The sequence below is a fragment of the Protomyctophum bolini genome (assembly GCF_963924005.1).
Source record: "Protomyctophum bolini genome assembly, chromosome: 11".
Taxonomy (NCBI): domain Eukaryota; kingdom Metazoa; phylum Chordata; class Actinopteri; order Myctophiformes; family Myctophidae; genus Protomyctophum; species Protomyctophum bolini.
The window spans coordinates 24,532,570-24,550,669 of record NC_137872.1 but is presented as its reverse complement, the minus strand read 5'-3'; the positions used below and the strand labels follow the sequence as shown (position 1 = coordinate 24,550,669).

Here is an 18,100-nt window from a genome sequence, read left to right as displayed (position 1 = left end):
TGTCCTCCTGTCACCTTCCCTTACAGGCTCCATTAATAACCAGTGAAGTGGAAAGGATATCCTGTGTGAGGCTTTGGGGACGCACCGTCCGATCTGTTCCCTTCCAATCCATCTGGGCTGTGAGGACTCTGTGGAGGTATCGTTAAAACCTTCATCCCGTATAATGCTGCTGTAGATCAGTGGTTCTCAACCTGTGGGTCAGGACCCGAGGGGTGTCCCCACAATTTATTGAAGAGCAAGACACTGAACCCCTAACTGCGCCCGATGGTTGCATGGTTTCCTCCTCCACTGGTTTGTGAATTTGGGTGTGAACGTGAAATACATTGTAAAGCACTTTGGAGAAAGGTGTTAATGCAGTCCACTTATGAGACGCCAAAAGTGATAAGCCGGAATGACATTTGTGATAATTTGGGAAAACATAAAATCAGTCCAACTTACGTAACGGCCTGCCCACATACATTATGCTGAAGCTGTTGTGCCAATGTCTTCAAATCATGGAACAGAACCAATTAGAACTCTTCAGAGGGTTGATTAAAATCACAATAACACATTTATTCTTCTAAACAACACATGAATTTGTACATGTTTCTTAAAAGGGCTTGACAGGTAGGCACCCACAAGTTAACAAACAGCTGGCAGGTGCTGTGCCATCGTGGTTAGCAACCGTAAAGCATCATTGTATTTGTACTTCATTTGTACAGTATGTGGAGCATGACTGAATCCCATAGAGTTCTGGACCACCGATCTACAGAACACTATGTATGTATGAACTCCTGGGAGGGATGAGTGTGAAGACTGGGGGACAAAACCAAAACACCCAGCCATGTCCCATCAGTGAGACAGACGGCTGTGGATCAGCGGGTCAATGGCCCCACACTACTTCCCAGTTGGCCACCGTCCAACTCCATCTGGAGCAGGGCTGTACTTGTACTTGTTTGTTTGGAGTGCGTTTGAGAACGTGTGTGTTTGTTATGCCTTTGGTCTCTGGAATAAACCAGAAGTCACTCACCTGCGCATCGATCCGTGGCAAAGAAAACAAAGCAAACTCCCCCGAGGGCTTTTGGTTGAAGCCGGAGAACGGGACGAAATCTGAAACGTTTCTGCAAAAAACACCTTGACCATGGAAACATTTTTGGCTAAAACGTTTCAAATTCCATTCTGTTCCAGTCTCTTGGCACAGGAGGAGAACACGTTGGTGTTGACGTGTTTTGGAAAGGGCTTTGTTTATCCGTTGGTGTTTGTCCAAGAGATTAGAGCACAAAGCTTCATGACAGATATATATTGTATTGTGTACTACTAACTAACCCATTAAGACCTGAGGCTGGTTCTACAAATGTCTTCTAAATCCTAACATTTAGAAGACATGAAAAACGGATGTTGTTTCTCAGTGGTTCTCAAACGTGTTCATGTCAAGGACCCAAAATGACAATGTATTTGGCCAAGGAACCCCATCTCAAAATATTTTGTTCCAGGGACACCCAGAAGCAAAGTTAGAAAGAGTTAACAATGTCCCCTTTATTATTCATAGTATAAAATAATGGTTAAAGTGGTTAAAAAGATAATAAGATAAGTTATAGTTAAAAATATATTATATACACAGGGTCACTGTAGACTTAATAAGCATGTGTTTTAATTTGCTTAACCCATTGAAACGGGGAAAACGTGTCATTTAATATTTTAGCTTATATATATAATTTACAGGTTTAGCCAGAGTGGTTCTTAAAGTGGGGTCCCAGCTGAAGTAGTTATTACAGCATCAATACTATACAAGTTATTCTGGAGGCTGCCATTTTGTAGTGTAAGAGCCACCACAAGGGTCCAGTCACAGTTTAACATGTACTGTAGTGTAAGAGCCACCACAAGGGTCCAGTCACAGTTTAACATGTACTGTAGTGTAAGAGCCACCACAAGGGTCCAGTCACAGTTTAACATGTACTGTAGTGTAAGAGCCATGCACCACAAGGGTCCAGTTACACTCTGAATGCCCATTACCCTGGCCTGCTCTCCTGGAAGTCAGACTTCAGATGGTATCTCTCCCTGAGCTACAGAGAGGCACATTCTGTAAATGGTCTGCTCACTGTAATGACCTCAGGATGCAGTTTAGCTCTACTACAGATTGACCGATTGGAGGGCAGCGTGTTGTCTCGCCTGGCCTGACAGCAGGGCAAGGCCTGGCAGAACAAATAGCCTGGCTGGCACTGCCATCCTGACAGACTCTTGTCTTCTACACCAGTGGTTCTCAACCTGTGGGTCGGTTCGGGACCCCCCAGGGGGGGTACCTATATATAGCTGAATGGATAGTTAGGTGTGCGCTATTTTAACATGAATCATAAGGTGGTACATGGAGAGCCAAATATTTTGTGAGCTTGCTGTAAAAAGGTTGAGAACCACTAAACTAAGACTCAGGCTTGCTACATCGGCTCTTAACAGAGAATATCAGCTTTCTGTAAACGCATTAGCATGATAGGAGGTACACTGAGGGCCTTATGGCGTACAGTACGTACTCTAGAGTCACTGGCATGCTGCACGCGTGTGGGCAAGTACTGGCATGCTTTCAAGCACTGCATTAGCGATACACTAGTAGGTCACACTTTCACAAGGGCTTCCCCTCCTTTCATCTAACTTTCTCTTTGTGCGTGCGTGCGCACACACACACACACACACACACACACACACACACACACACACACACACACACACACACACACACACGTTTCCTAACACACTATACTTATTGCAACCTAGCACCGAACAACAAGTAGGTACAATGATTAATCAAAGCCGGTGTGCGCTGTAGAGCCCTGTAAGAGGGAACCGGAGTGTTTGAGAGAGAGGGAGATGCAAGGAGAGTGACGGTAAAAGTTTTTACAGTGTAGTCTATTGCAGAGATTCCAAAGCTTTTATCCAAGGAGGACCTCTTCTAATATCTGACAAAAGCATAGACCCCTCAATATACACACCCACAGGCACACACACACACACACACACACACACACACACACACACACACACACACACACACACACACACACACACACACACAAATTTCACTTGTAGAGGGTTAGAATTTGACCAGGAGTATACTTTGACAAGGCAAACATGTACTTTAATTTTCAGTTGTGTCAGCTAGGGGATAATTTCAGGTAAACTGCCTGATCTGCTGATGATGGTAAAGCAGTATCAGTTGGACTGATATTGCATAAACAAACAGAGATAGTGGATGAAAGTGAGGAAGTTTAGAAACGGACATGCAGGAAATTTCATGCCACTCGGTGGCGCGCTACAAGCTTGTAGATCTGCTATTTTTCAATAGCTAAAGCATAACATAATGCTAACACCAAAAGGGGTTCCCGCCCAAAATGGGTTAAAATATGCCGTATTGAACTGAACACACTTTATTCCTTATTTTAGGGAATCAATCAATGACACACATCTTAACAAGTTCAAACGGCTAATATTATTATACAAAAACTGTACATAATACAGGCGCCACCCCAATGGGGGTTAAAACATCCTTCATCCTCCATCCTCCCCTTCCCCTTATTATTTCCAACAAAAACGTATCTTTAACTGGACATCCTTAGGGGGTCTTTGATATGCATCATTATTTTAAAGGGAAATGTCCCTGCTTCTCCCCCTTTAAGACCTGAGGCCGATTCTACTAAATGTCTTCTAAATCCTAACTGATTTCTGAAAGACCTGTGTTGCCATATCAGTGCTACTTCAATATGTATTTGGCCACGGAACCATTGTTTGAAGGTGCATGCAGGTATTTACGAGTAAAAGTGTTAATCCTGAAGATTTTCTGTTTTTGGTTGTGGATGCAGCAACACCATGTGAGATCCCCGAATTCCATTTCAAATTAAAGCATTTGACTGCTACAACTCCAAAGATACAGTACAATCTCAAAAATACACATTCGCTGGTATGCTCTCTTCTGAACTGTGCGTGCACGCAACATTTCCTATGTGTACATAAAAAGTGCATATTTTACACAAATGACTTGACTTTCACAGTCATAAACGGTTTAGAAGTAATGAATAGTTAATAATGGGCATTGCAATTCCCTCAGAGTCAATCAAAGGAACGTTGCTTGTAAACCACCCTTTCCACCAAATAGCCAACAATTAACAGGGCTTTACGTAACCCAGTTACAAGACATCTCCAGGCCAGTGCTGGAACGATTCATTTGGGTTTCTGGTTTCAGGAAAAATGACACCAAAGAAAACCACACTAGACATTCAAATAGGCTCTCCACCTTGTGTGACCCCACAGCAAACACATTGTCACGGCTCTAATTAGATAATGACATAAACTAAGCCACTCTTGGCAGTGATGTATGCCCCAGGCTATCGTTTCGAAAGCAGGAGATGAAACAACACCTGTTTCAAGGGACCTTGATTGGTATGGAGCATTGTAGGGCACAGCTAAGTGGCTGGCAGGCAGGAAGGTACTGTAGTCGTCACCAGTATATTGTCTCCGTTATATATATATATATATATATATATATATATATATATATATATATATATATATATATATACATATATATATATATTGTCTCTTTACATAGAGCTTTTATCCAACACCAATGGCGGGGGAAACCATGCAAGGCACCAACCTGCACCTCAGGAGGGGTTCAGAGTCTTGCTCAAGGACACTTTGACACAAACTATGGGGGGAGCCCTGGATCAAACCGGGAACCCCAAGAATTTTCTGTAGTTTTAAATTACGATAAATAATTTTAATACAAATCATAACACAATTGACAAGAATTTAATACAACTGTGAAATATATAATTTTGTAGCACAGCTTGTGTGCAATGTATCTGAGTATATCTGTAGTTCTGTAATCTGTACACCAGAACAGAACTGAGACAGTGCTAGTATCATTCTGCAATCTGATCAAATGCAGTTAATGTAAGTTATAAAAGAGACAATGCTGAAATAGAAAGGGAAAGAAAGGCAGAAAAACAAGATATAGTACTTTTAATAATTTAACATTTGAACAATAACAACTCTACAGTTGCTCTTTAGTGAAGCTTTTTTTCGTCCATACAGTATATCTATTTTTGCGTTTTGGTCTTAGAAGAACACATTTATCCCTGTGAACAGAGGCTGAACAATTTGTCCGTATACAGTATATAACACATCGCAATTTGCATTACGGTTTGTCACTTTGTCGTACACAATAACAAACAAACAAAATCACTCTGCGTTCAAGTAGCTTTGCCGTCACACGACACAATGGCCACTGGCAATTACAGTGTTTGTTGGAGGGCTCTTACTTCCCATTCGATTACACCATCTACAGTAAAGCGTACCTCCACAAAAGGGATTAGGCGTGCATGAATACAGTATAGGTAGGAACAACACTCAAAAACCTCTTGGGGAATACAATTCAACTGTAGCGCTGGTCCAGAAAAAAGCGTGCATGCATGGCTGCACCACCCAGCTCGCATCATCAATGGGGAGTCCAAGAAGATATAAACTGCAGGCTTTGTATTTTTGGAAATTTAGCATGCTATAGTGGAGACCATTGTTCTCACGTTAATCAAATCCAATTGAAATCTTGTTAAAAGAACCCTATGATGTTACTGGGAGGCGGGTTTCTGAAGTGTCCACAGCCATCCTATGAGACACAGACAGAGTTGATTTAATGTTTTGCTATTATATCATGAGCATCAGTGAGGACCGAGTATTATGAAGGTGGGTTGAATAGCTGAAGTCGTCCTTAAAGCTCCATTTAAAAAAGAGTGAAAACAGCCAATCTATTTGCGAAGCAATGTGTTGTGAGTTTGTAGATTTTCACTATTTCTTAAAAGTTTGTGTATAGAATTATTTATGTAATTATTCATTTTGAACATTTCTTTTGAAATAATACAAATTGTCTTTGTAGGAAACATAACATAGCTATTTACTCGTGCACCCAGAACACTGAGTCTGTGTCCCAACAACATACAGGCTCATGGTTGTTCACTGCAGCTCATGAGTGTCATTAGAATCATTGCCACTATGGATGGGAGGATATCATTTTCCTTCACAATCCATTACAATAAAATACCCTGGTGGCAAATTTCCATTACCTGGATAATCGTGAATATCCTCACATGAGCATGAATATCCTAACGAGTGACATGAACGATGCTTCAGATTTTTATTATGGGATAGCCCCTCAATTGAGATGCAGCATTTCATTTTGTAACCTTGAAGAAGCCGTCTAGCTCATTAACATACTGTACAGTCCCATTGATTTCCCGATTTATTTATTTAATTGGCATTTGTCACAATCATTTTAATTTCTCCTTAAATGATGCGCAAGGGGGCTTTATAATGTATGACTACCTTATTTAAATGTGTTGTTGCTGTCAACTAATTTAACTGTGTCAGGTTGATAGGTAGATTATTTGTTATTAATGGATTTAATTCTCTCATTGTGATTACCTGCTGGGTGCTGGCAACAGACTTAATATGTCCTCGTTTGTTTTCCAATTAAAATGTGGGTTTATTTAAAAACAAAATTATGTGTCCAATGACTCATGCATCATGCAATACAAACGCTTCCGTTATGTTTATAGTTCAATTTTAAGAGCTTTAACAACTTTCAGCCCCTATTTTGGCCATGTCATTATCAGTGACAGTCGTCAAATAATTTACAGAAATAGCAAACATGGCATATATCCACAAGCTCATAACACGTCACAGGGCTTGAGAGGTTATGCATTGAATGATTATCGGGTGAATCGGCGTTATGTTGGCAAGTATAGTCGTGAACGTGAGTCGTGACAGGACATTGTCAGTGTCACTGTAATCTATGACCATACTATACTATACTACCTCTGTCCTCAGGTAGGAGGGCATGTCCCCTCTGTACAGTACAGTACAGATTGCCAAGAAAAATTCAGTTGGGTCTATATTTAAGCCTGATGAAGCTGCCTGACACAGAACTGTACTGCATTAGAAAATCCCATCTGGAATATGACAATGAAATGACTACTAATTACTATAGAGGTGACAGAAGATCTGTGGAGTGGGTGTCTTTTTCACTCTCAACTCCTCTTCTGTCACCTCTAGGTGACGGAAGGACTTAATTAACATCTTTTTCATGAAATCCGATGGCACCAGGAATGTCTTGTTTTTGAGCTTTGTATTAATTCATAATTGTCTCACCAATATTTACCGTGAAGCAGCTGGCTCCCGGTCGCTAGGCAAATTCTTGGCTCTCTGTGTTTTGCACTCATAAAGATTGCAAATAGAGTGCTGGTCTATGGTGGCGGTAGCCGACAGCGGCAGGGGTTTTGGTGGTGGGCAATGAGTTAAATTTGCAACATCACAGAGATGGAGGAAAAAAACATTTAACATAACATTGCAATCGCTATATCAATGCAGAACTCTGTCACACATTAATGTATATTTGTTATTTTTGCTCTTATTTTCCCTCTCTCTACGCTGTCGCATTCCAAACGCAATTTGTGGGAAGCTTGCACAAACAAACCCACCCTTTTATACTCTGAACTTCAGATGTGATTATAAATTGGAGTTGAAGTGAAGAAAAGAAATGCGGATACATAATAAGCCTCTGATTCTAAACACATTTTGGAACTGATGTGATCTGGAGAGCACACGTACACCACACAGGACAGGAGCAGTACAACACACCACAGAGGGTATAGTCCTTCTGTCAGCCTGAGATTACACGTACGTAGATCACAGGGAGAAACTTTCCCTCAGGTGCTCATTGAAGTCAGCCAGCAATTACAGTCTGTTTTGTTGTCGTGAATTGCATCTGGCAGAAACGATGGCGATGCCTTGGTGTGTGAGAGAGAGAGGACTATGAAGGGACACTTGAAGGAGCAACAGGTGCATGAATATAAATAAATTAGACATGAGCTTGTGTCTGCCTGCTTCAAGTGTGAATGAGTCTGTGTTGAAATGAGTGTTTAGACCCAAATATGGTCATGTGAACATAATGGTCATTGTCATGCATGACTACAAACTCTGACAAAGCCCCAACACTATGACTCAGACATATTGCTCGGATCGGCAGTAATGTAGGTGTGTGAGGGCCGCATGGAGGCCCGAACCTCCACTTCTATTATATATTTTCAGCTAATTGTTGTGGCATTGACTCGTACCTGCAGTGTATCTGCAGTGCATAAACAAATATAATGTTGCGTGCGTGCGTGTCCATGAGTGTGTGTGTCCATGCGTGTGTGACTGTGAATTGATTTCTCCCTCTGCAGCTATACTCCCCCAAGCAGAACCGTGGAGTGAATACAAATGTGTGTTTGTTGTCAACTTTCCCGGTCGGATCACATATATTATTGTATACCAGCACGAGCTCTCCCCTGATATAACACTGTACAGCTCATTAGAGAATCTGTTAGGACCATTTTATCGATGATGTGCAAAGATGTTCAAAGCTATGTCCCTCAGTCATCAGCCCGCTGGCTGGGCATATCATTTTATATGGAGAGAGACAGGGAGGTTCTCAATGATTAAAGTGTTCTCATAATAACACAGAAGAACTGAACAGGAAGAAAACATGCTATAGCATCTGAGCAGAAACTGTTGCTGGAGGATTGTTAAAGTTATCCAAGGTATCTTTTGCAGCGTTGAAAGTGGTGGAAAGTATACATACATTTACACAAGGTAGACTACCGTACTTTTACTTTACTTGAGCATTTCCATTTCTGTAAATACTTTATACTTCTACTCCACTACATCTCAGAGGGAGATGCCCCACACGCACATGCATGCAAGTTTGTGCCCGCAGAGAGCCTTCAAATATTTTTGGGGCTTTTCTGTCTTTATTGATAGGACATATAGTGAAGATAGACAGGAAACAGACAGGGAGAGGGAGACGGGGAATGCAAATGCAAAGTCCTTGAGTGAGGTGACTAATCCTCCTTCCAGTCTTTGGAGTGGACAAACTTTAATGATGTGCTCCATAGTTTGTTCCTCGCCACACGCACACAGTGGGCTTGGGCTACTGCCCCATGGAAGTATATACAGTTAGAGGTGGTACAGCATTGAGTAAACAGAGATATGTCACATTGTACTGGTGTTAAGCAGGGCCATCCCAAGGAGACAGTGGTCTACACTCAATAGGTTCAGGACTGGTCCTGAACCTATTGAGTGTATTGTCTCCTTGGGAGGTTGGTGCCAGGGACCTGTTGGTTCAGGTCTGACACCGGGTGTTTGTTTGGGACCTCCTTGGACTCTTATTCCTTTTTCCAAGCTGTCCGAGTTGTACCCGATATGGACAGAATAGTAAATAACGTTAAACCTCAACTCACCCAGCCATGGTGAAATAGCACTTCCGTACTAGTGAAAGCCACGCCTCCGTCACGGACTCACGGTCAAAACAGTAGTCGTGTAATATGTACCGATTTCTGGGTTTTCTAGGCGTGTATGCAATTCCGTGCTATTTGAGATGGGGTTGGGTGGGGTTCTTCCAAATTGGTCGTCTAGATGGAAGTCGAGCAGTGGTTGGGTTAAAGATGTCTGCATGGATTGGTAAACGGGGAGAGTCTTTGACCATTTGAAGCATCCTTTGAGAAACTGCTGCTTGCCGGATGTTTGGTAAAACTGGGAGTCAGGGGAGTGGTGTTGAGCTTATGGTTCTCATTGTTGTATTGAACTGGGTGTCCACTTGGTGTGTGTGGGATGACCTGGACAAGACGGGGACACAATATTCTGCTGCAGAATATGACAGGGCCAGTGCTGAGGTGCGCAGTATGGAGGCTGCCGTATGCCGCCCCCCATTTTGCACCAAAATGACAGAGTTACTGTACAGTACTGTACTGTCACTGTACTGTACTGGCACACCCGAAAGCATCATATATACAGTTAATATGTGCGTGTGCGTTAGGTTGCACACAGGTGGTGAAAAACAACCATGCTCATACACAGACACCCAGCCAGCCAGCTACCCAGCCACAAACATAGCTCCGTAAGGGAGTGGTTGCGCCACTCAAAAATCACATCCATGTGAAGTGAGGGGTGCTAATATATTAAAGTCTATGCTAAATACTCAACACCCAAGTAACCATCCACATCACATCACAGCCAAATTTGGTCAGTCTTGGTCTCACTGGGCTTCAGTTGTCCAACCCACTGGGTCTCTTTGGGTGCATGACATTCACCGGCTGGCTGATCAATAAACACCCACTAGCTATAGCCTTTCTTTGTAGTGGCATGCCTTTAGGAGATAAAAGAAACGTGCAGTCTAACACTTGTGTTAGACAGCACGGCACATGTCAAGGCACATGTCACGGCACATGTCAAGGAAAATGTGTACAACTGAAGATTTTAAGGCAGGAAAGGTCAGTAAACTGTAGCTCCCTTAAGTGACTTTTTTGTGTGACATTTTGACGAAAGCTCTTCAGACTGTTTCAAGAAGAGCTTAAATCTCACTCTTTTCTTTGAAGACCTAAATAATGTCATTTAGAGCCACACATTTAGAGCCTCTTTCGATGCCGTCATTTGAAGATTTGAAAATCACTTAAACAGGGCTCGAAATTAACTTTTTTACTTGGTAGCACTGGTGCTCCCAATTTCAAAATGAAGGAGCACCAGAAAAAAATTAGGAGCACCCACCAAAATCTAAGGAGCACTAATATGTAATCGATTTTTTACATTCATAAAAACAATAATATAACGTGTGGTTTACAAATAACATAAAATGACTAAAGTATAAAAATACATGCCAGAATTTAAAATGTAGTGTCCAGACTTTCTGTCCCTCATCCATCCATCTCTTCAAAGAGGCCGAGGCATCAAACATCTCCAGTTGAGGACCCTCGATCTAGTCTACACTGATTCCGGCCAGTCACATCACCCGTTTTCTTTTTCTTTGTTTTGTGTTTTTCACCTTCATAGCCTATTTAGATCATATAATTAGAATTTCTAATATAAAATAATTTCTATGTAAAACATGGTATTTATAGCTATGCCTACTCACTATGCCTACCACTTCAGTGCTGGAAAATTACTCTAATGTTATACTTAAGTAAAAGTAGCAATACTGCTGCTATGTAGAAACCAGGTAGAAACACTTACAAGTCTGCTATTCTCTCTCCCTCCCTCTCTCTCATTCCCTACCTCTCTCTCATTCCCTCTCTCTCTCTCTTGCAAGCGCGCGAGCGCACACACACGCACACACACACACACACACACGCCGGTCCGCCTCCTCCTCTTTTACATTCACAATCACAGAGTCCGTAGCGTACCGCTCCGGTCTTTTCTGAATCGCTGCCTTGAAATAATGTACTTTCTGACACATAGTGAAGTTGCGAGCCGAGGCGCTCTGGAATGTGAGCGATGCAGCGCTCAACGTTGTCCCGTACCGTTGTGTCAAAGAGTAGTTAACTACACACGTTGGTTTGTTAGCATCAAGTGCTAGTGCAGCTAGCAGACAGGAGTCTGCAGTGGACTAGGATAGAGATGCTGCGGCTCAGAGCGCCCGTTTTTCGAGAATTGATCGTTGTAGCCAGGCGCACCACAGTAATTATTTGTAGTAGCACTGGTGCTCCCAAATATATTTTTAGGTCGCAAAGGTTAAAATTCAGGCGCATTTGCGACCAAAATGGTCGCTATTTCGAGCCCTGCTTAAAGCCTACTGTATATGGCATATGCAATACTACCAGCGTCTAGTCTGGGCCACCTAGAACAACAAATATTTCCCTCTACTCTTCTGTGAAAACAATACACATACAAAATGTTTACGACATAAACGCTAGAGGACCAATTACACAAAGCTTCTAAGTTAATTCATGCAAATGGTCATTGAGAGCTCCTCTTCCAATTAATGACAGTAATGGTCAGTCACACACGCACTTCAAAACATCTTGTATTAAAGTCCCCTCCATTTTTCCCCCGGTGTTTTTCATCCCTTTAATGTTTTCCAGTCCAGTGCCAAGCTGTAGTGCTTTAATTGATTACAGGTGCACAATAGACATTTTTGACAAATGATGAAATGATGAGCATGCTGGCATCACTTTCACCTCGCTGTCATGACAATGACATTCAATTTCAAAACACGAATGTGTGCCGTTCGTTCTGTGATAGAATGATGGGGTAAAATAGAAGGCAAGATTGGCTGGGCGGGGTCTTTAAATTTGTTATTTTATCCTGCAGTATTTTGACCGGCCAGAGTAAAGGTTCCCTGTGGTTATGTCATTCACGTATTCATACAAGCACAACACCGCCAGGAGCTGCTAGGGACAGCAATTGATCTTGAATTGTTTTCAGATTATTTATTCATAGCAACTCGTTTGGACCACTTTCCAAAATGTCCATCTCAGCAGGGAGGGAGAGGAACATCATATTCTCAGCCTCCAATCGATATGGGACACGGCCCTGTGTACCTCGTCATACCAACACCAAAAAAACATCAAAAGAACAAAATCGTTCTTTTTGATTGACTCAATCGTTTCTCATCAAAGTTGTTTTTAATGTTGTTTTTTCACTTGGTGCCGCCCAGTGGGCACCAAACATCTTGACCTTGGGGCAAAAACACAACCTGCAGGGAGATTCATATATCTCTAGCTGCCAGGCCATCGAAAGATGATTTAGAATATAAACATTGCTTCCACTTCCATACTTCCAGACTTATTGGCTTGGTTTAGCTGCACAGTCTTATTGATTTTAATCAAACAATTGCTAATTGATTTGATACTGCACAAGGTCAGCCTTAATTTGCTCTTTTATCAAACTTTGCAGAACGTAATTGACAGATAGCATTGATAAAAGGTGCGTAGCATGCAGTACCAGCCCCTGTTCCATCAACAAACCGTGAATGATTCTACCACTTCAAGCTAGTCTTAAATGCCAATACCAGTTCTCTCTTTTCTGTCCCAAGGACCCACAAATTGATATATCTGGCCATGGACCGTGGTTAAATATTATTTCAACCAATGCATTACACTGTTCAGTGGTCTACCAATTAGCATAACGGTTCATTACAGACTACATTCAAAGCCTCTTGAAACAAATTAAACTAGAAAAAGTGCCCTTCTGGGCACAGGTCTCCACCAGGAGGATGTAATGTCGTGATCACATGACTACAGAGATCATGTGTACCGATTCGCGTGAGATTTGGATGAAATCTGTGCGACTAATATAAACAAATGTGTTTCGCCGAAATCGGCTCATGGTGGCGTTATAACTGGGAGATGTGGAAAATGAAGGGAAATGTTTTGCCATGTCCTCTAGGGAGTGCGCATATAAAGTTGCACACATATCGATGCAGTTATAGGTAAAAACGGGAATTGCCCTGTTATAGCGCCACCATGAGTCTGATTTAGAAACAAATGAGTAGCATGTCGTCTGTGGCCTAGTGGAAATGTACGTGTATAATTTCACGGAAATTGCACATTGTGTTTGTGATTTGTGGCATTTTGTTCGAAATGGACCAATCATGCAAGCTTTGGAAGCCAATCTTAGCCAATCAGGATGGAATATTGGAAATGGTGCAGAGCCGTGTTGATCACATGACTAGGGAGATAGTGTATACCGAATTGCGTGATGTATGGATAAAATGTGTACGAGTAATGTACAGAAATGTGTTTTGCCTAAATCGGCCTCATGGTGGCGCTATAACAGGCCATTGTGGAAAAGAGGTTTGTCTGGCATCCAGGGAGTGTGTGTGCAAAGTTTGACATCGACCGGCGTAACGGTGCCAGAGATTAGCTGGTAACGGACACACACACACACACACACGCACACACACACACACACACGCACACACGGACGGACAGATGGACGGACGGAGTGCAAAACATACTCTCTCCCCATGCCTTCGGCCTGGTGGAGACAACAGTATGGTCCGATTGTCATTCTGGCTGTGAACCTCTGTAAGTTTCACTAGAGCCTACAGTTTCACCAGAGAGCCTGTGCACACAGGCTGCGCTACAGCTTTGGGTGTTTTGGCACTGACTGCCTGGCTGTCACAACAAAGACTCAGAAATATTTTTCCTTGTTGATATCGTTTGTGAGCTCATCTTCGCTACAAATAAAGTGTGTGCATGATACTGTACTTGTTGATCCTTGCTGGCCTATAGCCGGTTATTTGTACTGAATCTAGCACTGCATTGTGCATTCCTCTCTCAGTTGCTGTGGTAACCTATGAGCACTCATACCAAAGCCATTCTTCAGTTCTTCTTCAAGTCCCCAAGGCCAGTGCTGCGGTGTATTTGCTGCTTGCTGCATTGAGGACTTTTCAGATGATGAGGCATACGATGCAGTTAGTTCAGACTCAGAACTCACAGATGTGTTGCAAACGGACATGCAGCTAAAAATATCAAGTTAGGGAAACTGGGGTCAAAACTAACACTATTTGTATTTACATTTTCCTTCATAATTATTTTTGGAATACAGCGGTAGATGGACGGATCTTTAAAGCCCTGCCACTAGAGGGGCTACTATAAAGAGTCTTCTTAAGGTCTCTCAGTGGTGGTGGTGGCATTCAAACCATTTGTCTCGTAAATGTTTGGAATAAACAAGGAGAACTGGAAGTGCAGTAGCCACCCAGACTGTTCCTGTCAACAACTGACAGTTGGCATGACGAGCCTTAAACAAGCTCGTTCAACTTTTGACTCCGTCCTAAGCATACCAAATACTCTGGTGTGACATTTACAAAATCATAATCTGTGTCAGAGCATGGCGATGAAACCCGCCTCCGCTACTGGCCCGCCTCCACACAGGCACGCGTCTGTTGTCCCATCAAACCCCACCCCCAACACACACACACACACACACACACACACACACACACACACCTCGTGTCACACACACGCATAGATTTAAGCTAAAAATGTTTGCTTTAAAAAAATTATATTGCCTATTCGATCTACAAACTACAAAAGTGGCTCGCTATGAGGTATCTGTTATTTTTGAATAGCCAAAGTTATATAACTTTTTTAGGCTATAACTTTTTTTTATAGCCAAAAGTATTAAAAAAAAGTGGTTAAAATCAAAATGACACGTATGCTTTCCCGGTTTGAATGAGTTAAATAGAGCAAACATACATTTTATAACACTGATGAATGACAGCTATTTCAAACAGTCTTCTTCCACAATATTTATTGTGTGAGGGCTGGTATTGAACAGTTTATTTGGGGAGTCATAAACTGTAGTTCACTATGTATCTAATGATGGATCAAAGCATGACATTTGAGCATGACAATTTGTCAGCAATAGAACCAAAGGCATCTTTTCATACCCCTACTTTCTTCCTCCTACAGTAGACATGACTGGATTTTTCAAAATAATAGCCAGATTTTTCTTTTGTATTGTTCTCTTTTTATTCCTACTGAGCACCGACCTTTGAGTAATAAGAGTAGTCTGACAAACAAACTGTTTGTATCTCAAATTTACATAATTAAGTGCAAGGGACTATAGCACTGTCAGGGGAAATAACAATATACCTAATCCCCTATATACCTAATTGAGGTTCTGTTAATTATGACCTCTTTCTCAGAGTTTAAAGATAAAACTGTCTCTGATGCGATTCCCAGTTGAAGTGTCTACTGTGTCTGTAACCGTTTCCGATAAGAACACTTCAGGAAGCAACATGAATAATTTACAGTCCCAGACAGTCACTTCCTACAGGCTCTGTAACTTTGGAGAACCACACTGGTGCTAGCCTCGGAAACCACAGGCGTTTTGTTTTCAAAGGTGAAAAAATGCCCTGGAAATGTGGCATAACGCTAAACTCTTCTCTCTCTCTCTCTCTCTCTCTCTCTCTCTCCTTGATTATAATTAGATTCTGCAAAAATCCTGCAACTTCCGCTGATAGTCTTTTCAGAGTACGTCTTGCCCAGGGTGCAGGGTGCATGCACATGCAGTAGGCCAGTGATTGAACAGCATTTGATGATTTGTGCATGCGTCTGTATGCTATAGCAAAAAGAGGAATAGTCTGCACACTGGTAATGCTGAAAATGCTCCTCTGAAGTTTTATCGCTAAACATTGACAAGCAATAAAACTTAGAAAAAAATAGAGCTTTTTCAGCATCACCAGTGTGCAGACTCTATTGTTTTTTATATTTCCGTTTGTCTTACACCTGGACCACGGATGTGCGTGCACGACCACCCCCGACCACCCCCCCCCAGTACAAACTGGGGAACGGCTGAATTATGAAAGGGCCTCTGTGATCCCAACACCATTTCTGCTGTTGCCTTGCGTGTACTTCTCTCCCCTTCATGTTGTGTGCTCGACTGTATGGATGGACGCGTGTTTATGTCCACTAATCCCCTACGGCCTACGCCACTCTGTCATCAGCCTGGAGTTTATCAAACATGGGCAGAATGCAGAGAGTTGTCATGCACAGTGACACCGCCGCAGAGCTATTTTAACTAACAACAGAAGAGCATCGCACAAAATCATCACGAATCGTAGCCCGCATTTTAAACACGCAATTGTCATTCTCGGTGAAGAAAGTGGGGTGACTGCAGTTTACGGCCAGATACGGTCCAGTGGATCATCACACGCACATTCTATAAGTGCTGGTCCTGGTCTGAGATGCTCCATACAACATATTTACTAAACACACAAGCTTAGTTTTGATCCCGTTAAGGAGTTTCGTCAGTTCATACATTCAACTTCAGTATACCACTTTGTGCAGTGGTTAAAAAGACAACAAGAACTCACAAACATTTAGACACAGATGCTATAGAATTATAAAAGCTACTATTAAAAACTAGCAAAAAAAATCATATGGAGCAACTCTATATTGCTGATGATAGTATAACATAATATGCAACCAGGTTGCATATTATGTTATGTGTTCAGGTGAGAACATGTTAATGAAAGGGATTTGTCTTGGTATACTATACAGTATGTCTACTCTTTTTTGCAGTTTAAGTTGGCTAAAATCACCATGATAAAGACGTGTACTTTTTTCTGATTTTAAGTTAAGAGTTTGCACCTCTCTGTGGCAGTTCACCCTGCCACTGATGATATATTGAACGACCTCTATTAAATTCTGATTATTTCTAATCTAACAGGAAGGTCGGGACACAAATGGGTTAAAGTTTGAATTATTATTTATTGTGTATGTTGCAGAGAATTATATTATTTTGGGCTGTGTATGTACATGGGTTCATGCTTGATTGTTAATTGCTTGTTGTCTCCATGGTAGGGAGCAACTATCAGCTGTGGGGTGTGGGGAACATACCAACAGTACGAGGGTTTGTTTACCCTGTGTACCCTGTTTTCTCATTGTTTATATGATATGGTTAATTGATTGAATAATACGTGATGTATAATAATATGTGATGAATAATATGTGTTGTCCCTGGACATTATGGGGTACTGGGGTAATTGTTGAATCAATTCAGGGTGGTGTGTTCCAGTGGGAGGGGCTTAGCCTTTATGTGTAGGGAGGCCTCCCACTGCCTGGCAGTCAAAGTAGGACTGTGGAGGTGGAAGGAGCTAGGGCCACCTGTCCAGTATCAGTCAAAGTAGGACTGTGGAGGTGGAAGGAGCTAGGGCCACCTGTCCAGTATCAGTCAAAGTAGGACTGTGGAGGTGGAAGGAGCTAGGGCCACCTGTCCAGTATCAGTCAAATTAGGACTGTGGAGGTGGAAGGAGCTAGGGCCACCTGTCCAGTACAAACAGCATCTCTGCATCAATGACTGCTTGGAGGTTATTTTCTATATATTTTCCCAGTTTTCATACTACCCACACTAGGCAAGTGTGACACTCTCCATGTAGATGAATCCAAAGTATGATCATCTAACTGGCATATATCTATAGATCTTCCCCCATGATGAACCAAATGCACAGTAAATTACTGGGTCCATTTGTACACTCAGAGATAGATAACACTCAGGATTTTGCGGTGTGCTATATCGGGAAATCGCATTACCCAGGTATCCTAGCTACAGGAAAATGCACTACCATACCCACGCACAGGCACGCATGCACGCAGGCACAGCACACACACGCACACACATGCACGGATTGGCGCGTGCAATCCACACACACAAACACTGGTCCTGGATGGCTGTTTGGTTACACTTTGACACAAACTGAAGTTTCCTGGTAAAGGGTTTAGAAACAACAGTATAACCCGCCATCATGTATTCCATCTGG

The 18,100-nt window shown here is 42.2% G+C and overlaps 1 protein-coding gene across 2 annotated transcripts in view; it reads right to left on the bottom strand.

The window, feature by feature from the left end:
• Positions 1-18,100, bottom strand: part of gcgra (glucagon receptor a) — a 51,416-nt gene that overhangs the window by 17,746 nt on the left and 15,570 nt on the right. The gene's annotated exons all lie outside the window — the stretch shown is intronic.